General features: G+C 47.6%; 1 pseudogene; it reads left to right on the top strand.

The window, feature by feature from the left end:
* Positions 1-17: 17 nt before the first annotated feature.
* LOC146757938 (uncharacterized) lies at positions 18-4,653 on the top strand (annotated as a pseudogene).
* Positions 4,654-16,950: the final 12,297 nt, after the last annotated feature.

Below are 16,950 nucleotides of genomic sequence, written 5' to 3' on the forward strand. Positions count from 1 at the left end.
AGAACTGGGTTGTTCTGATGGCCTTGTGAGCTCAGAGTTGTCACTGGCAGGGGATGTGCCCATTGCTGAGGCTTCCCAGCTGCCCACTGCTACCAGGGACTGTTTGGCTGGGGGCAGTGATGTGTTTGGTGCCTAGTGACTGTGTTTGCTAACAATCTTGGGTGGTGCTAAATAGATAGAGAGCAGCATTTTGTGCTTTTGCATTCATTCAGCTGCCAGGCAGGGCATTTGGTGAGCTGCTGGAATCCCAGACTCCTCCCAGCAGTAAGCCAGTTCATAGCCAGCATTCGCTGGGTTGGAGTTTGCAGATAGGAACTTGGCCTGGGACTTGGGATGTTGGAGATGCCCATATGGGTCTGATTCTGCCTTCATTTACTGAAGAAGAGCTTTTCTTTCAGTGCAGTTGGTGCTGTTTTTCCTCAATGAAGCAGCAGTAGCCCCTGTGAGGCAAAGAGCACAGTCGTGATGATGTAAGGAGCAATGGAGGATGTGGGCACAGCAGGAGATGTTGGAAAAGTGCCCCAAAGTGATGAGTGAACAATGCTAAACCTCAAGGAGGCTCTATGGGCACGAGCATCCCACTATTGCTGGGTCAGCTGATCCCAGAAGATCCATGAAAAACCTGGAGGGGATTTGTTGCTGCTAGCACAGTTAAATCTGGGATGAAGACTTTTTCTTTCCCGGTGACTGGGAGGAACACTCAGCAGGCCTGGCACCTCTCCTGCAGGGATGTAAGGGCTGCAGGAGGGCTGCCCTCTGCTGGGATTAACTGCTGAGTTGAGGCTGCTTGGACAGGGCATTTGGCTTCTGAACTGTATGCTGGGGTTGCATGTGGGCATGTCTCACTGGGCTGGCTGGGACAAAAAGCAGCAGCTGGCTCAGTCTTCCACTGTCAGATGCTCTTCGCTGTAGATAAAAGCTTTTTCTGGTTATTCTAGTTCCCATGGCTTTCAGGGCTCTATAAATGGCAAAGGCTGCCACTGTGGGTCAGCCCTATGGGAAGCCTCATCTTGTCCATCTGCCCCAGGAGCAGGCTGGCAAACCATCTTCCTTTCCTAAATGCACCACAAAAGCAGGTATATCAATGCTTGAACTGCAGCCTACCTGATAGCAGCTGTGCACCTGTGGATGTGCTGTACTTCTGGGTGAGCTCTGGGAGAGCTTTTGCCTGGTCCATCCGTGCGTGTAGCACCAGCCCCTGCTGGGTGTCTGAGATGTGAAGCCTTGGCTGCTGGAGCAGAGGGTCAGAAACCCACTGAGCACATCTTCATGCCTGCCTGTACTTGGATGAAAGCAGGAGTCTGAGTGCTACTGGTTGTAATGGAAGAGCTGGGAGTGCCTATCCTGCTATTTGGTTTTTTGGTTAAACTCATATTTTCTTTTCCTAGATACTCACTGCTAAGAATAACTGCTTTTTCACCTCTTTTTCTTCTTTCTTCTCTTTTTCTTCTTCTTTCACTCTGCTTTTTCGCCCTTCCACCAGCCGCTTGGGGCCACCATTTTAGACTTCAGCTGGAGCTGCAAGGAGTTAGTGATCTTGTTTTTTAGAGACCCTATTTGAAGTAGGAAGAACTGGATTTTGCCTTCATTTACACCTCGAGGAGGGGCCAGTGTTTGCCGGCTTGTTCTGCTCCCTGCAGCCCTCACTGGGGAGCCGCGCCATAGGAAATGCTGAGCAGGAATGAGAGCATCGTGCTGGGTTGGTTTTGCTCTTGGAACCATTAGGTGGAGCAAACCACGACTGAGACAAGGTGACTTTTGGTTTGGTGCACGTTCTGCTTAATCCTTGCTAACATATCACAGAAGCAGACCTTGCCTTGCTCCTGATCCCCAGCTTTCCCAGCAGCTTCTCCATCAGGAAAAGCTCATGGCTGTGTTTGTGGAGCTAAAAGAGGGCAGCCCAAAGCCGTACTTGTCCTGATGCAACAGCTCCTGATTCTTTGCAGTGCTAGAAGGGGCTGCTTCTCCTTCACCAATGCTCCCTTCAGCCCAGCTGGTGCTGTACTCCATTTTATCAAGACCCCAACAAGCACAGCCCCTGCAGAACTCCAGCCTTTGCTGCAATGTGCTTCATAAACACTGCAGTTAAATAGCTGGTAGATGGCATTTTTTAGGGGGAAGGACAACAGGGCATCTGGAAGGACATAGGCCCTGCCAGCTTAATTGGAAGTTAAGCAGCAGCTACTGCAGGGACTGAGTTGTGTGATAGCAGGAAACCTGTGTGGCTCTTTTTGTGCCCACATTACTCACATAACTGAGCCTCCGGAACAACTCGGACAACCTCATCTGCTCTGGTCGGACCAAGCTCATCTCTGCACTGAAATCTCGTCTCCTTGCTCTTAAAGAGAAGACTTTTCTAAAGAGTTCCTTATTTGGAAGCCTTAATGAGAGGTCTCCAAGAAGATTTTCTTTAATAATGAGATGAGTCTTAAGCACCAAGATGGACAGTGGGGGCCAGACCCCACCAGACAAGCTACCACAACAGAGCAAAACCCCACCAGGGTGGCTGAGGTTGCCAGACCTTGCTCCCCAGCCCCAATGGGTTGTGCAAGGACAGCTGAAGACTTTCTGCTTCCACATAACCCAGTCTCTTTGGAGATCACTGTTCTTAAAGTGGATATTAGTGGATATTAGTGGACTCTGGATATTAGAGTGCATTAACAGGCCAACTCTATTTCCTCAAAGGGAATCCCCCCGTGACAGGGGGCGTTTACAGTTGGTTACAGAAATCAACCAATTGCAGTTTGACTTGTGGGCAGGATACTCAGGGAGCTGGCACTGGTATAGAACTACCAGCAATGTGTTCCTCCGGGATGCTGCTACCAGCTATTGCAGCTGGCATCAACACATGTCTTATCTTCCTCTCCAATCCAGCTGTTTAGGCTGAATCACCGCTTTGCTGTTGGGAAGAGCTGAGATGTAAAACTGCCAGAACTTATTTGTGTCTTCTGCTACCTACATTACCCAAACGTGCACTTACCTCCTCAGGTGCAGGTTGCCAGTGCCTGCTGGGAGCTGCAGCCAAGCAAGGGCAGGAAAGCTTCTTCCCCATGCAAATACAATGGGCAGGGGGCTGCTTCTCCAGTCTCTGGGAAGAAACTGAGGCAGGGTGCACATCTCTTTTGTCTTCCTGAATTTCTGTTATTGCCTGTCCAGTGTAGGACATGCTGGAAAGAAAGGAAGGAAGCTTAATTGCTTCCCATCTCATCCTTCCTCGGGCACCCAACCCTTGCTCCAGACTGCTGTCAGGACTGAAGCAGGGACTGTGTCTCCTCCAGCTCTGCTTGCACTCTGCTGGAAAAATGATATACGAGGGGCACAGCTTCTAGCAGCAACCCTTCCCTGCTGATAACTGCAGGGAAACCCAAACAATACCAGTAATCTGGCTGTAGCTGCTAAGAACCAGGTAAAGCAAAGAGATGAAAAGCTGAAATGGAGATTTTTTCGAGGGGGAGGGGTGTTCCACTCTTCCTGTTGTGCCACACATGGGCAGGGGCTGCCTCAGGCTCCGATTCTGCAAGGAGGGTGTCCTGGCTGGCAGAGGCAGCCCTGGTGAAACTCTGAGGAGAAGCAGTAGAAGAGATCGGTTTGAGGGAGCTGGATTTGTTCTTTCCTTATCTCCTTCTCTGCCCTCCAGTGTCAGGGTCTGCAATGAAAGCAGGATCCATGCCAAGTGGGATGGAGGACTCTAAGGGGTCAAAGCAGAGGGCTGCATCCATGGGAGCATCCTGGAAACTACATGTGGGGATGTGGATGGCACCATAAAAGGACAAAAGACTCTGGGGACACCAAAGTGGGCTCTGGAGGAGCCCCAGAACCAAAGGAGTGACATGCATAAGAGCTGCCCTGTGTCTGTCCTTTCTCCCCCCTGCTCTGGCATCCAGGTTTCAGCTAAATTTCACAGTTTAAGTGTCCCAGGAGAATTCCCCTCTCGTTCGTGCTATGGAAGAGAAACATTCCTGTTTCTACTCTGATCTTACAATGGCTTGTCAGTGACAAAACATTACCAAATCCTCTCATTTATCAAATGGCCAATCCTGTTAACAGCTTAAGAAACATAATTACCTGCAATCTCTTCTGCTATTCATTTTATGCCTACACTTCCCTCTCGCTGGCAGCTTACCAGCAGGCAAGATGAGAGCTGAAGCAGGGCTGCAGCCACCGAGCGCTTCAGCAATGCAATTTCCTCTAATCACCTGCACGGTGATCACGGGAGTTTTGCTTCCCCGTTTGCAGCAGCCAGAAGCAGGTGAGGGAGTAAGGCACCGAGCCAAAAGCATCATCTAACGTGCCACCAGATGTGTGCAGGTTTTCAGTGCTGTTCCACCTGTAAGGTGGGAACTGTGTCACGATATGCTTTTAGGGTAGGTGGTATCGCAGCCAGCTTTATGTGCCTTGGAGATCAGTGTGCACGGGTGGGCTCGGAGAGAAGAAGCAAGAGAGGCCACAGTCAGGAAAGCAGAGCCCCAAACATGAGTGAGCCAGTGAAGCAATGGGGGGAATGGAGGAAGCCATCTTTTGTGCCTTCAAATCTTTCACTGCCCTGACATTATCACTGTGCATTTAACTGGCCAAGACACATCCTTGCCTGCGCTGTCTGTTTAGACCCATTTCAGTTCGGAAGGATTTTTGTTAGCATACTCTGCCTCTCGTTTCGACCATATCAGCTATTTCTGATCCTCGATGCTTTGGATAAGTGATATACATTTCTTCTGACACTTTCGTATGTTATTTTTAAGCAGTGTTTATGCTTCTTGCCAACATTCTATCTCTGTGGTTCTTTGAATTTTGTATTAAAAACCCTATGAACAAACTGTACACAATTCAGAAGGGCTCCTTTAAGTCAGTCACCATCTTAGGGGATTTCAGGCTTTTTCATCCTGCAAAGATAATGAATTCGAGTATACTTTGGTTACCATTATAGAATAACCCTTTCCTAATAACACTTTGAACCTCCGGTGTTGCATCTGAATTGGACATTAAACATTTGAATTCAGCATCTGAATTTATGTTGACTGAATCTGAGTGCAGTCCAAACATGGCCTGGACCCAGGAGCTCAGGAGCTTGGGTAGCTCTGGCTGGAGCTGTGCAGTGCTTGGGAGCAGCCAGGAGATGCATAAGAAAGTAGCTGAGACTTAAAGAGAGCTTCAAACAGGTTGAGTTCCTGTATTTAACAACATCTAATATATAAAAAGGGAAATTAAAAACTGCAAACAAATCGGCTGCACCTAAAGAAAGTGAAAACTGCCCCAATAATAAGAAAAAAGTAGGACATCTGTGTTTTTAGACAAGAACTTGTATTTCTTTTATGACATTTTCTTCAAATCATGTAAGCCCTTCAGAGCAGCTCTAATGCCCACTGGAGCTCTGCAACCTAAATGTCTTGTCGTCAGCCTAAGAAACAAAGATAATATCATTTGAACGCTGGATGCAACAACATAGGCTGCTCTTGAGGCTGATTCTCTCTGCTCCAGCTGGGAATGATGGCTCCAAACAGACTCACCAGAACAGACTGAAAAGCAGACATCTCATCTGTGAGGAAATGGTCAATATTTCAGCTCTTTTCTTCCCATTCCTAGGAAAAAAACCCAAAACAACCCCCTCAAACCCCCCCCCCCCCAGAACCAAACCAACAACAAAACCCCTCATGGCTGCATAAAGATGCTGCTATTTCAAAGCAAACTTTAAAACATTTCTGATTTGCAAGTGGCATTACAGCGTTTTTTTGTGAGAATAAAATACCGCGGTGCTGTGTTTAAATATTTCATTCCAGCTCCTTGAACAAACTTACAATCTTTATAATAAGTTGTGTTTTTCATTCTCCCCTGACATAAAAGCACTCTGTGGTACCGATAGCTTCGGCATCTCCAGCTCCAAGCACAGCCACGGGAGCCCCCCCTGCTCACAGCTGATCAAAGGCAAACCACGCTGCCACCCACCAGCCATCGCTTGTCCTCAGCATCCAGCCCAAGAGAGAACACACATCCCAAATCCCCCTGAGCCCTTCTTCCCCAGAGGCACCACCACCCGTGAGCGATACGTGCTGCTGTTGTAACCCCGCTGAGAAAAGGTGGAGCAAGTTCAGGAAACAAAACTACTTTGCCTTGGTTCAAATTGTGGTGAAACGAAACATCAGCCGGCGCTGGCTGTTCAATTAAACTGTATTTGCAGGCGTTGGAGAGGAAAATGCTGAAAAAAGGATTTGGGGATCACACGTACTGCATGGAGAAAACGTTTAACGAGGAATTTTCCAAACCTCTTTGCAGCTCGCAGGCAGCACCTTCCATATGACACATGCACTGCCCTCAGATTCAGAGGATGGCTCGCAGCTCATAGTTACTGTGGCTGTAACCAGGATGCATGTGGGGCTGAGTGTTGCCCACAGGAGCCAGGGGATGAGTGTCCTTTGGGTTTCCCTGCTGAGGGATGCTCCGTCCACGGCCCCTCTGCAGCCATCCCTGTTTTCTGGGGGCAAATGGGTTAGAGAGAACGTCCCTGTTACACCAAGAGGCCTCTGACATTTCGAGTAGCATTTCTAAATGCTACTTGCGTCAGACATGCGAGCTGTCCAAACACGGTGCCAGATTTGGTGTGTTCCTTCTGCTTTTTACCACTTCTAGCGAAAATTCCCACTGATGCCACTTTGCTGCAGCCTCCATTTCTTGATCCCCCACCTCTGTCTCGGAAAGATGCATGTTAGGATGCATTGTCTTCCCTAAGCTAATTCAAAACTACCTGCTAAGGAAGAATATCCAGGATTCTTTCTGTGTGCTGGATTTGTTCAGCTGCCATTGCTGCTTCTTTCTGAGGCCCCTCCTGGTGTCGGGCTCTGCTCACTGTGTCCCTGCTGGGTCATGTAGCTCAGGTCTAATGCTTTGCAAATACACTTTCCCCACACATCAGTTGTGAATGTTTCCCATCTGAAAGCTATCAGAATATCATGTTTTAGTTAATTCCGTGTGTAATTCTGACGTGAGAACAAGGAGCTGTTGTTGTTATCCTAGAGGACTGAGCACATCTGATTTCAGTGATGCTGAGTCTCCTCTTCCTCAGCATTTGCCCTGAAATACCCATTTTCTCCCTTTTGCTGGAGTGGTGCTGCTCCACCTTTCAGTGCCAGCACTCTGCTATGGGAACCGCTGCACTGCGCCCCAGATTGCAGCTGAAGATGTGATGCCAGCTGAGCCTCAGCACTCCCAGCTCCTCCTGATTCTTCCCTTGCTCTTCATGGTGATACACCACGCTGGCTTCCCTGGGGCTGAGATCTGTGATGCCCCTGTGGCGTGGTGACTCCCCCAGGGTCCTCTATGACCCATTTTGTGGTCTTGGAGCATCCTGACTCCATCAGCTGATCTTAGCTGGGTGTCTGGGAGCACAATGCAGGACACAGACCAGGAGAGGACAGGGAACCTTGCTGGCTCACCCAACCACCAAGCTGCCTTAGGAAGGCTCGTATTAGCACAAGCGTGCTTTGCATCTCCGCTGCTCTGAGCAGCTCTGACGGCTCTCAGTGAGTGCGAATGAGGCCCCAGCCAGCACGCAGGGAGGATGCAAGCAAGCACAAGTTAGTGCTTGTGTTTGCCACTGATAAATGTATTAGTCTTTAAAGCGGTATTTAAACTACAACCCTTTTTCAGGCACCTCAGCACTCCGTTATTTTGCAGGCCTTGTAAAGGAATGTGATTTTGCCTTTTAACTGGAGTGTATCTTATGCTAAGCAGCGAGATTAAGCGTAGGGATCCAAAAGAAGTTGCTGAATGGCAGAATTGCCTTTATAAATAACATTAATAATTTATCCGATCCAGGGGTTTTTGGGTAAATGAAATACCTGCCTCTGTATAAAGCCCACTGAATAGGAACACATCTCCGCTTTTATGAGGCTTGGATTAAAGAAGGGAAATGCTAAGGGGCTTATCTTCGCTTCAATTTGCAGCCCTTCCGGCTAATGGCAAACTCATTTAAGAAGCTCCTGTGTTTGTGCCAACTCTGCCTTTATTCTCAATGCCGGAGCTTGGCTGCATTTCTCGCCGCAGTGCTGGAGAGAGCAGAGAGGAAGCAGTTTGTTTCCTTGACCTCAGATTATCAGACAAAAGCCAGCGAGAATTATTTCTGCAGGAATCCTCCCCTATAACGAGGTGTTCAAAGCCTGGTGGCTGGCGAGGTGCTGATGGCGCAGGGGTTCATCCCACCTGCAGAAGGGGATGGGGCTGTTGGCTGAGCTGGGATGAGATGGAAGAGCAGCTGTCATCTCTCTTCTGCAACGTCTGCTTCCTCATGAGCAGACAGTTGTGAAATGGCAAAACCCATCCCATACAAAAGCCACGAGCGGTCGCTTCTCAGCTTTTCTTTTATGCCGGTAAAATCAATTGCTTCAAAGTTCACTGAAGGTGAAGGCAACATTTGCTTTCCATTCAGAGCTAAGCGGGCCATCTTCGAGAGCAAACGCTTGCAAAAGGGAGAATAGCAAAAATCAGCAGAAAAAGTCTCTGAATAATTTGAACCGGGAGAGGAAAAAGCAATTTGCTCCCAGTTATTCCGCAGACAAAAGTATGAATAAAAAAATCATGAGCTATTTACCCTGCCCAGGCTATTTGCATGAGTTTTATGCCATTCCAGTTTTGCTTCCCTGACCCCCAAAGACCTTATCACTGGATCCTCGGGGCACTTCAATAAAAAAAAATAGCATGCTCCTTTTCTTTCTTTTCCCCCCCCCCCCTTTTTTTTTGCATGCTGGATCAGCAACGACCAAAAGCAGAGAAAACAAAAAGGGATCTAAATCTAAACTGTGCTGATGCTCGCTGTGTGCTTTGACCCGGATCAGAGGGTTGGACTCTGACCCTCCAACTCTATCAGCATAGAAATTTTGTTCAAAAACAGTATTATAAGTTCGTGTGCTTTGATTTCAGATAGAGAAGCTGTGGCAAAGGCATGCGGATATTTACAATCTGCTTGAGGAAAACCTGATAGAGGTTGTTAGCTGTTCTGTTGCAAAGGCAGTTTATGTCACCCACATCTGCTGCTGAAGGTAGCCCAGGCAGACGGCTGGCACGGTGTAAAATGCCAGCAACCGTGCTGGCTTCAATGAGGAGATGAAAATGAAAGAAGGATGAAGACCTCATAAGCTTTATCAAAAGCCACCAAAAAGTTGTGAGATTTGGGGATTACATCGTGTAATTATATTACCTTCAAGAAAAGTTTACTGAAGATTTCCTGTTTTGTCTTGCCAGCTCTTTTCAGCCATTAGTAACACACAACTTCTCATTGTCTTTTCCCGAGGCACAGATGGGCTAATTTTCAGCTACCTGATAATTACATATTGTTTGAAACTGTATCAAAAGCTTCTGTTCCTGCATTTCTCCAGCAGCTGTGCTACAGCTCACCAAGTCCCTTGATCATGGCTTGCAAGGGCCCACATCCATCCATCTGTCTGGAACAGAGTGGCAAAGCCTCCACGCTCGCATTCACGCTTTGCAGGTTGCTGGGATTTGCTCTGTTCTCAAGGTGGATGGAGGGTCCAAAGCTCCACTGAAAGCATCTTCTTGGATCAGTGTCAGTTCCTCGGGTTAATGTGGGGATAATGCTGCATCAAATCATGTCTACTTGAATATGTGTGGAGATGGGGACACAATGGGGAAATTAAGGGTAAAGGAACATGAGATACTGGAAATCAGCATAAAAAGGTTTAATCTCGATTTTACTTGGGCAAAGCTGTGGATGTGGCCACACGACAGGGATGCCAAGTTGGAGAAGCGTGGCCCATTGGCTGTATGGAGAGGAAGGGCAATTGTCCTTTCCCAAGAGTGATGGTTGAAGCAGGAGAAACCTCCTCTCCTCTTGATCCCTCCTCTTGGAGAGTGGTTGCTGTGCCATTGAGCTCTGAATGGTTTTACAGGGCATTTTCTCAGCTTTATTGAAGCTGTCCCACGGGGAAATGCAAAAGGCCTCACATCTGCGTTTTCTGCTTCCCCATCATCATGTCTGCTTGTTGCCATATCAAAGAGGGAAATTAAATTGGGTTGACATGACTGGCTCTCGACAAACCCGTGTTCTTTGATTTTATTCATCATTTTACATCTTACAAGTTGCTCCTTTAATACTTTCTTCTAACCTCTTGAAGAGAATTGAGATTGAGTTGATCATTCCAAATTTTCTTAAAGTCTCCACTATAAAGAAAGGTGCTTCTCTCATCTCCAGGGACCTCTCTGCCTTCATAAATTTTGAAGATAATCACTGAGAGTTCAGTGTTCCTGGGTGCATCTTATCAGATCTTCTCATTCTGAATACATCTGATAAATCCAAATGGATTTACACTTCTTTCTTTTTGTTGGCCTTCTCCACCGTTCCCTTCAAAGGTGGTTCTGTTAAGCTTTGTTCACAATTAACCTTTTTTTTGAAGCCTGAAACGAGGGAGAGGGGGCAAATTCCTGCTTTGAACAGCTGGTCAAAGCTCTGTCCTTCCCCAGATAGTTCTGCACCTTCAGGTCTTGCTGCTCTCGTTTTGCAGCTAATGCATTTGCAGACCCTTGCTGGCTTCCCCTGAAACCTCGAGCATGCAGCCCTAGCTGCTTGCATGCTGTGAGCCTGTATTCTTCCCATATTCTCCCCCCAGCACATGCCTGCTTCCACTTTCTATACAATTTCTTTCCAGCTTCTAGACCCTGATGCTGCTGTAATGCCATCTAATTATGCTTCTTATCTGCTTTCACAAGGGAGCAGTTTGCTGTTGTGCACCATCTCTAGTCTCTTCAGGGAACTGCCAGTTCTGCATTTCCTTACAGCATATTTCCATCCAAGAGAGCTTCTCCACAGCTTCCCTGATCTGTCAGACACTCATTATTTTGTTATTTCCATTCTCCTGTGTGATTGTGCTGGGGGGAAGAGATGCTCAGGTAGCTTTTCCTTTTGGGATGTGAATTAAGGACGAGCCTGATAGGGCTGCAGAACGGAAAGGGGGCCACTGGAAAACTCCCAGATACTTCTGGTGGTGGGACCCCCAGGTGGGACCAAGTGGGGGCCGCAGCAGAGACTGCTTGGAGAACAGATCCAGAATTGGACAGGGTGGCACATAGGAAGTGGTGATCTGCAGCAGCCCACCCCTTACACCTTAACGCCTCCTGGGAGCATTCTCCATGCATGTCAGTACTGAGATGACAAACTCAGGTCTGCTAACACCTTGACTCTCCAGGTTATATTCATACTGTCAGCTCAGGAGAACGACAGCATTCCCCACCTGCAGAGCCCTGTGTTGAGGTGGGTTTGGCTGGAGTCTCCGTACAGTGACACCACCCACACAACTGACATTTGCTGTGCTGGTCTGAATTCCTTCACTTCTCCCCCATGGCCATTTGGAGTCAAGTGCCACTGGAAACACGGCTCCCGCCGGGAGGAGTTTCAGATGCATTCAGATCTGAGACGGTTTTGAATGTAATTTTGAGTTTTACAAAGGCTCTTCCGCTCGCTCGCTTGCCGCAAGTAATGAAGCAGCAAGATAAAAGGCAAGGCCACGGAAGGTTGTTAAAAAATTACTTGCAAATTAATGTGAGGACAAGGTGTATGAGTTAATATCATATAAAGACCCTTAAAGTCGGCGTACATGCATGCACCCTCCGAGCGCTGACATTCGCAGGCAGAACTACACTGGTAAACTGAGCCCAAGGGGCTTGATTAACAGGAAATTTTCAGAATGCCAATTAGAGCAAAGTTTACCGAACAAATTGTTTGCACTTGTACCCTAGAACCATCATGAATTTTAATTCAGCATGGATTTACGTGGCTGCAACAATAATTAAAGATACATGAACGCTTCACGTTCGGGAGACTCCCCCATGGCTCTGCTGCGTGGGGTGGGAGCAGGGTGTCTGGGCAGGGGCTGGCAGGCGTGGGATGGGATGCACAGGCTTTTCCCTGCAGGTACACAAGCAGTTACCCTGGTGCTGAGCTCACCGATTTGTGCAATGTTAGTCTCTTGTTTCCTTATTCTTTTTCCTCTCTCTCTTCCCCCCTCTCCCCCCATCCTCTAAGCAGTCTGATAAGGAATGATCCACAGGGTGTTTTCTCAATAAATGCTGGCTTGTTGTTTCCTTCCTTTGACTTTTGGTGCTTGGGAAATGTTAAATTAGCTCCTCAGCTCCCCCGAGACTGAAGCCTTGTGCAGTTATTTCGCTGGCCATGGGCTGACCGAGGGCTCCTTTCTCCCCTCAACCCTGCTCCTCTTCAGCCAGCCCAGGGTTGGAAGATGGGGAGAAGCCTCACACGCTGCTGTAATGCACTGAGCAGCTCAACTCGAGGAGAAACAGTGCTACCACACAGCAACAACGAAAAGTCATGATTGAGCAGCACAATGTATATGTATGCCTTCATTTAAATTCGTCTTTCCCTCTACTAGTGCTGATAAATAAGTTACACGTATTTTTTAGAAGTTATTTTCTGTCACTGCACTTTTAAATGTCAAGCTCCTGGAGAGGAGTCTTCAAGATAGTTTAAGGTCAGTCAGGCTTCAAGGAAGAAAGATGCAGGTGGGGAAGAAAAGCTGCTGTCAGGCTGTGGTCCAGCCTAAAGCAGGGCTCTGCTCTGAGCAATGGGCAAAGCACAGGCACCTCGCATGGAGATGGTGCCTGGAGGCATTGCCCTCCCTGCACCTCAGCACTCACCCTCAGCTATGGAATTACCAAGGACTTCTCCACAAAGCCCACTGGCTGGAAATGATCTATCCTGTTAGTTCAGGAGTACTCATGAATAATGTATGCATCCAAAGGTCGGTTTACAAATGATTAATTAACCTTCCGAGAGGTTATCCTCATTGGCAACATCATTCACCCTAAACAGCTTAATCATGTCTGCACAGAACAGCATATCTGAAACACAAACAATTGTTTGAGAAGGAATATTGAGGAATCATAGGGCAAGGGCCAGACATCTGCGCTGCTCACTGGAGCAGTGACCAAACACCAACCACATCTCCAGGCTGTTCTGTAGGACTAGAGCATCACTTGCAGGAACCTGGTGGCTGCATGGTGGGGTGTAGCTGGCAAGGTACAGAAGGTGCACCTTTACTAAGGTAAATAGATCAGGCATTTATTTTCATACTTTGATGTAAGATCTCAGCTCTCCTGACAGCGAGAGCCGCTCCTGGTGCCTCCCGCTGCGACTAATGGCTGCTGAACTCAGTGGGAATATTGCCTGGGCAAACAGCCCTTTAGTCCAAGGGCTTTTTGCATTTGTTACCAGCGGTTTGTTATCCATGTCTATTAATAAAGTGCTCCTAAAAAGCACTTTGCCTGTCTGGAGTAATTTCTGGCTGGGACCGGGATGCCTCCAGTGAGCAGTGTCTCTGCTAGAGCTTGCTTATCTTCAGCAGGGCCCTGAGCTGCGGCTGCTGGAGGACCTGGGATGACCCCCCTGGGAAAAGCCCTCTGTCCCTGCTCCAGGCTCCCAGCAAGGCCCAGTTTCCAGGCACTGTCACCAATGCCCAACCCAAGAATGACAGAGGGGTGTCTGAAGCACAACCCTGATGAGGCACAAAGCTCCAAACTGAGGACAGTCATCCCTATAAACCTCCCAGACCCAATGCCTCAAGGGTAGGTCTCAGGGGGGAAGACTTCTCTTGTGCTTATGGGCTCAGCCCAGAAGCAATGGGGAGCCCATGCTACAGCTCTGCTATCTACTGGTGCAACACCAAGTCCTTCCTGCATCTGTCTGCTGGTTGCCACATCCTTACTAATGTGCTCCATTTTAATACATATGCTTTTCTTTTTAGAAGCATTGAAGTGGCTAACAACATTTCACATTACATTTTTTAATCCTCCACAATTAAAACAAATCTTTCCCCCCCTCTTTGCCCGGCTTTAAAAAACACGTCTTTTTGTTCAGCTCTTGCAGAAAAACAGGGATGGAAACAACTCCTAAAATCCCCAACCACAGGAAACAGAATTGGTGCTTTTCCAAGTTAAGGACTCTGACAGAGTGAAACATACATGTTTAATTTGAAAAACGTTGATTCCAAATGGATTTTTCTTTTGAAAAAAAAAACAACAAAAAAACTTCCCCCCAGCAAGTCAATATTTGTAATCAAATGGAAATTTCCTGTGGGAATTATTTATTTTCACGAGGTCTGATTCTTACAGGGGAAAATTCTGCACTGGAAGGTTTAAGTTGCTGTAAACCAGCGTGAGGAAGGGGCTGGGAAATCCCATTCTATGCTGCAAAGAGGCACCACTGCCCTGTGATGGAAGTGAGCTGGTGATAAAGCTGAAACTCCTCTTTGATGAGGGAAAAGCATGAGCAGAAAGGTGAGAAATGGGAAAGGAAGGAGCATTCAATTTGCCAGATTTTTCCTCCCTCCTTTGTTTCTCGAGGACGCAGTGGTGTGAGATAGGACTCACCTCGATGAATGTTAGAGATGGAAGTGAGACACTCAAGATGGCTGTTTTGAGCCTCCTGTGCTGGGATGCTGTGTGGTTCACCTACCTTTATTCTGCCATCTGTTGGGTGAAGTGGGTTGTGCCATTGACTTCAGCTGCCTTGAGTAGACATGGAAATAAGAGCAACTGGTCCACTGTTGTCCACTGTAACCATACAAATCCCACCCACACTGCCTGACATGTACACGGGTACAGGGGGAGGGTGCAACCCGGTGCCTTGTCCTACCATTACTGCACTGATGGGACTCAGCCAGTTCTCCAAACCTCATGAGAATAGAGCACGTTGGTCTTCCAGCATCTACCAGGAAGCCCTTTAGAGACAGTTGTCATGGCTTCATCCTAAGGGTGATTTTCTTGTAGAGCCTGTGTCCACCATAGAGCAAAAATTGTGGTTAATGACGTGCATAATTTACATTATTATGCCTTTCATTTTTGTATTATGATAAATCACCTACCTTCCCATTTCTTTTTATTGTGATGTGCTGGGAACACAGTACAGCAGTAGGAAAACAATACAGCGCTGCCCTGTCAGTCTCAAACACAGAAGCAGCACACCCGTGCTACAAACACTCACAGATGCACAGCACCGTATCAGATTATTAGCTCCAAGGCAACTGTCAGCATGCGGTTTTATTGGAAATGAAAACAAGGTAATTCAAGATTTATTTTCTCTCTAAGGAAGTGCCAGGAGGCAGGAACCAGCCCCCGGCATCTACCGTAAAATACCCGGCGCGTGGTAACGTGCTGCTCCTCCAGCAGAGCTCCTGGACTGGGGATTTTTGGAGTTATCTCTTCCAAAAGAGGAGAGTTCTCCTCCTTGTCCCCAGACTGTATCCTGAAGGGAGTGATGTAGATTGAGTGACTTGAGTTTCGCTCTACCTAAAGGGAGATAAATGCACCCTACGCTACTGTGGCTGCAGGCACAGCTCCTGGGAGACCTCGGGTGGCTCTTAATCACATATCCTTGAAGCTTCAGAAACATACCCTGATTATTTTCCAGCTCAAAGCATTTGTTGCCTCCAGGATATCACCATCTTTGCCCCCTTTCTAATGGCTCAGGGTGAACTGATTACCAAATTAAAATCCTTATTAGCAGCTATCTCGGTACGTCGTGCCCTGATTTCATTGCTGTGCCCAAAAGTGATACGTGCCTGGGCACCAAGGCAGGCACATGCTGTGCCCAAGCTGAAAGTATTTAGAAACTGGTAGGAAAATCACAGGAAATATTTCTGAGTGATTAATTTAGAGATGTTGAAGACTGTTCTAAAAGATGCTCAGATGTGTTCATACCAGCTGCGCTGGTTAAAAAGGCAATGGAAAAATACACCTCGGTTAGATGAAAGGTGAAAGAAGCAATAAAAACGCATAAAACAACCTATATAATAAATGAGATAAGAGCAAGCCAACAGCAACAATTATTGGTCAGAAGGCAAGAGATGCAAGCGGTGCTTGACAATAAGCTGTGTCATGAAAAGAGCCTTAATGGAGATGGAGAGGCAGCCTCCACGTCCAGGTGTTTGGGTTCGCAGCGATGCTGGCAGTCCTGCAAAGAGGGAGCCCAGCAGGGCTGCTCCGCCGTGTCGGTAATTTCAAATGGAGGCTTGCTGTCATGTTTTGGGCTGTGCTGAACTGTTAATGAAACCCGCCTGCCTCCCCCCAGGTGTGTGTATTTCTTTAAAATCTGAAAAACAAAGCTTGGAAACCTGACTCTTCAGACTAAAATGAGAAAAAAAAGAGGAAAAAAAGAATGCTTCTTTTCCTAGCGTGTAATCAATCTTTTTTAAAGGTCTTCCCAGCTCTATCATCACTCAGAGATGCAGGAAGAAGATCCTGCAGGGCACTGTGGAAAGATCTGCATCCAGCAGTGCTATTTGGACAGTCGTCCTCAACCATCATTTCCCAAACACGTGCATCCTGTGAGACGTTCAGCTGCTGCTCAGGGTGTCCCCATCAATGGGAGCATCCCTGCCTGGGACACTGATCTCTGTAGTCCTAATGCTGAATTATGCTGGCAAGTACCATCAGGAGAACAAATTAGTGAGGTGTTCTTACCAGAAAATCCAGTGGCTACAGAGATCTGCAAGCAACAGGGCCCAGAGACTTGTACTTCCCAAGTACTCAAGATATATCACCCAAAGGTCTGACAACACCAGTAGGACCAAAAGAATGATGTGTTCATCTAGCTCAGGTTGGACCTCATGCCCACAGGCAGCTGGTTTGTCCTCATGGGGCAAGTACTGTGTTGTCCAGGAAACACACTGTGCAAACCCATTGTGGAAGCCGGAACACATCCACGCATGGATCCTGAACACTAACCCTGTCCCCTTCTCCAGGTGCACGGGAACTTTGGCCACACACACGTACAGAGCAGCCAGGTACTGCAGGAAGCAGCAGGATGACAGATTGCAGCTGCAGGCTGAGAGGTACATGCACAAAACCCTTTTATTTTCCTCTGCAAGGTTCAAATCTTTTTGCTCCATCTGAGGCTTGAATCCAACTTCTCCTGCCTGGCAGTCAGAGATGCTGGAA

The sequence above is a fragment of the Coturnix japonica genome, chromosome 18, assembly GCF_054131305.1.
Source record: "Coturnix japonica strain WE chromosome 18, WE-NBRP24, whole genome shotgun sequence".
In the NCBI taxonomy this organism is placed as follows: domain Eukaryota; kingdom Metazoa; phylum Chordata; class Aves; order Galliformes; family Phasianidae; genus Coturnix; species Coturnix japonica.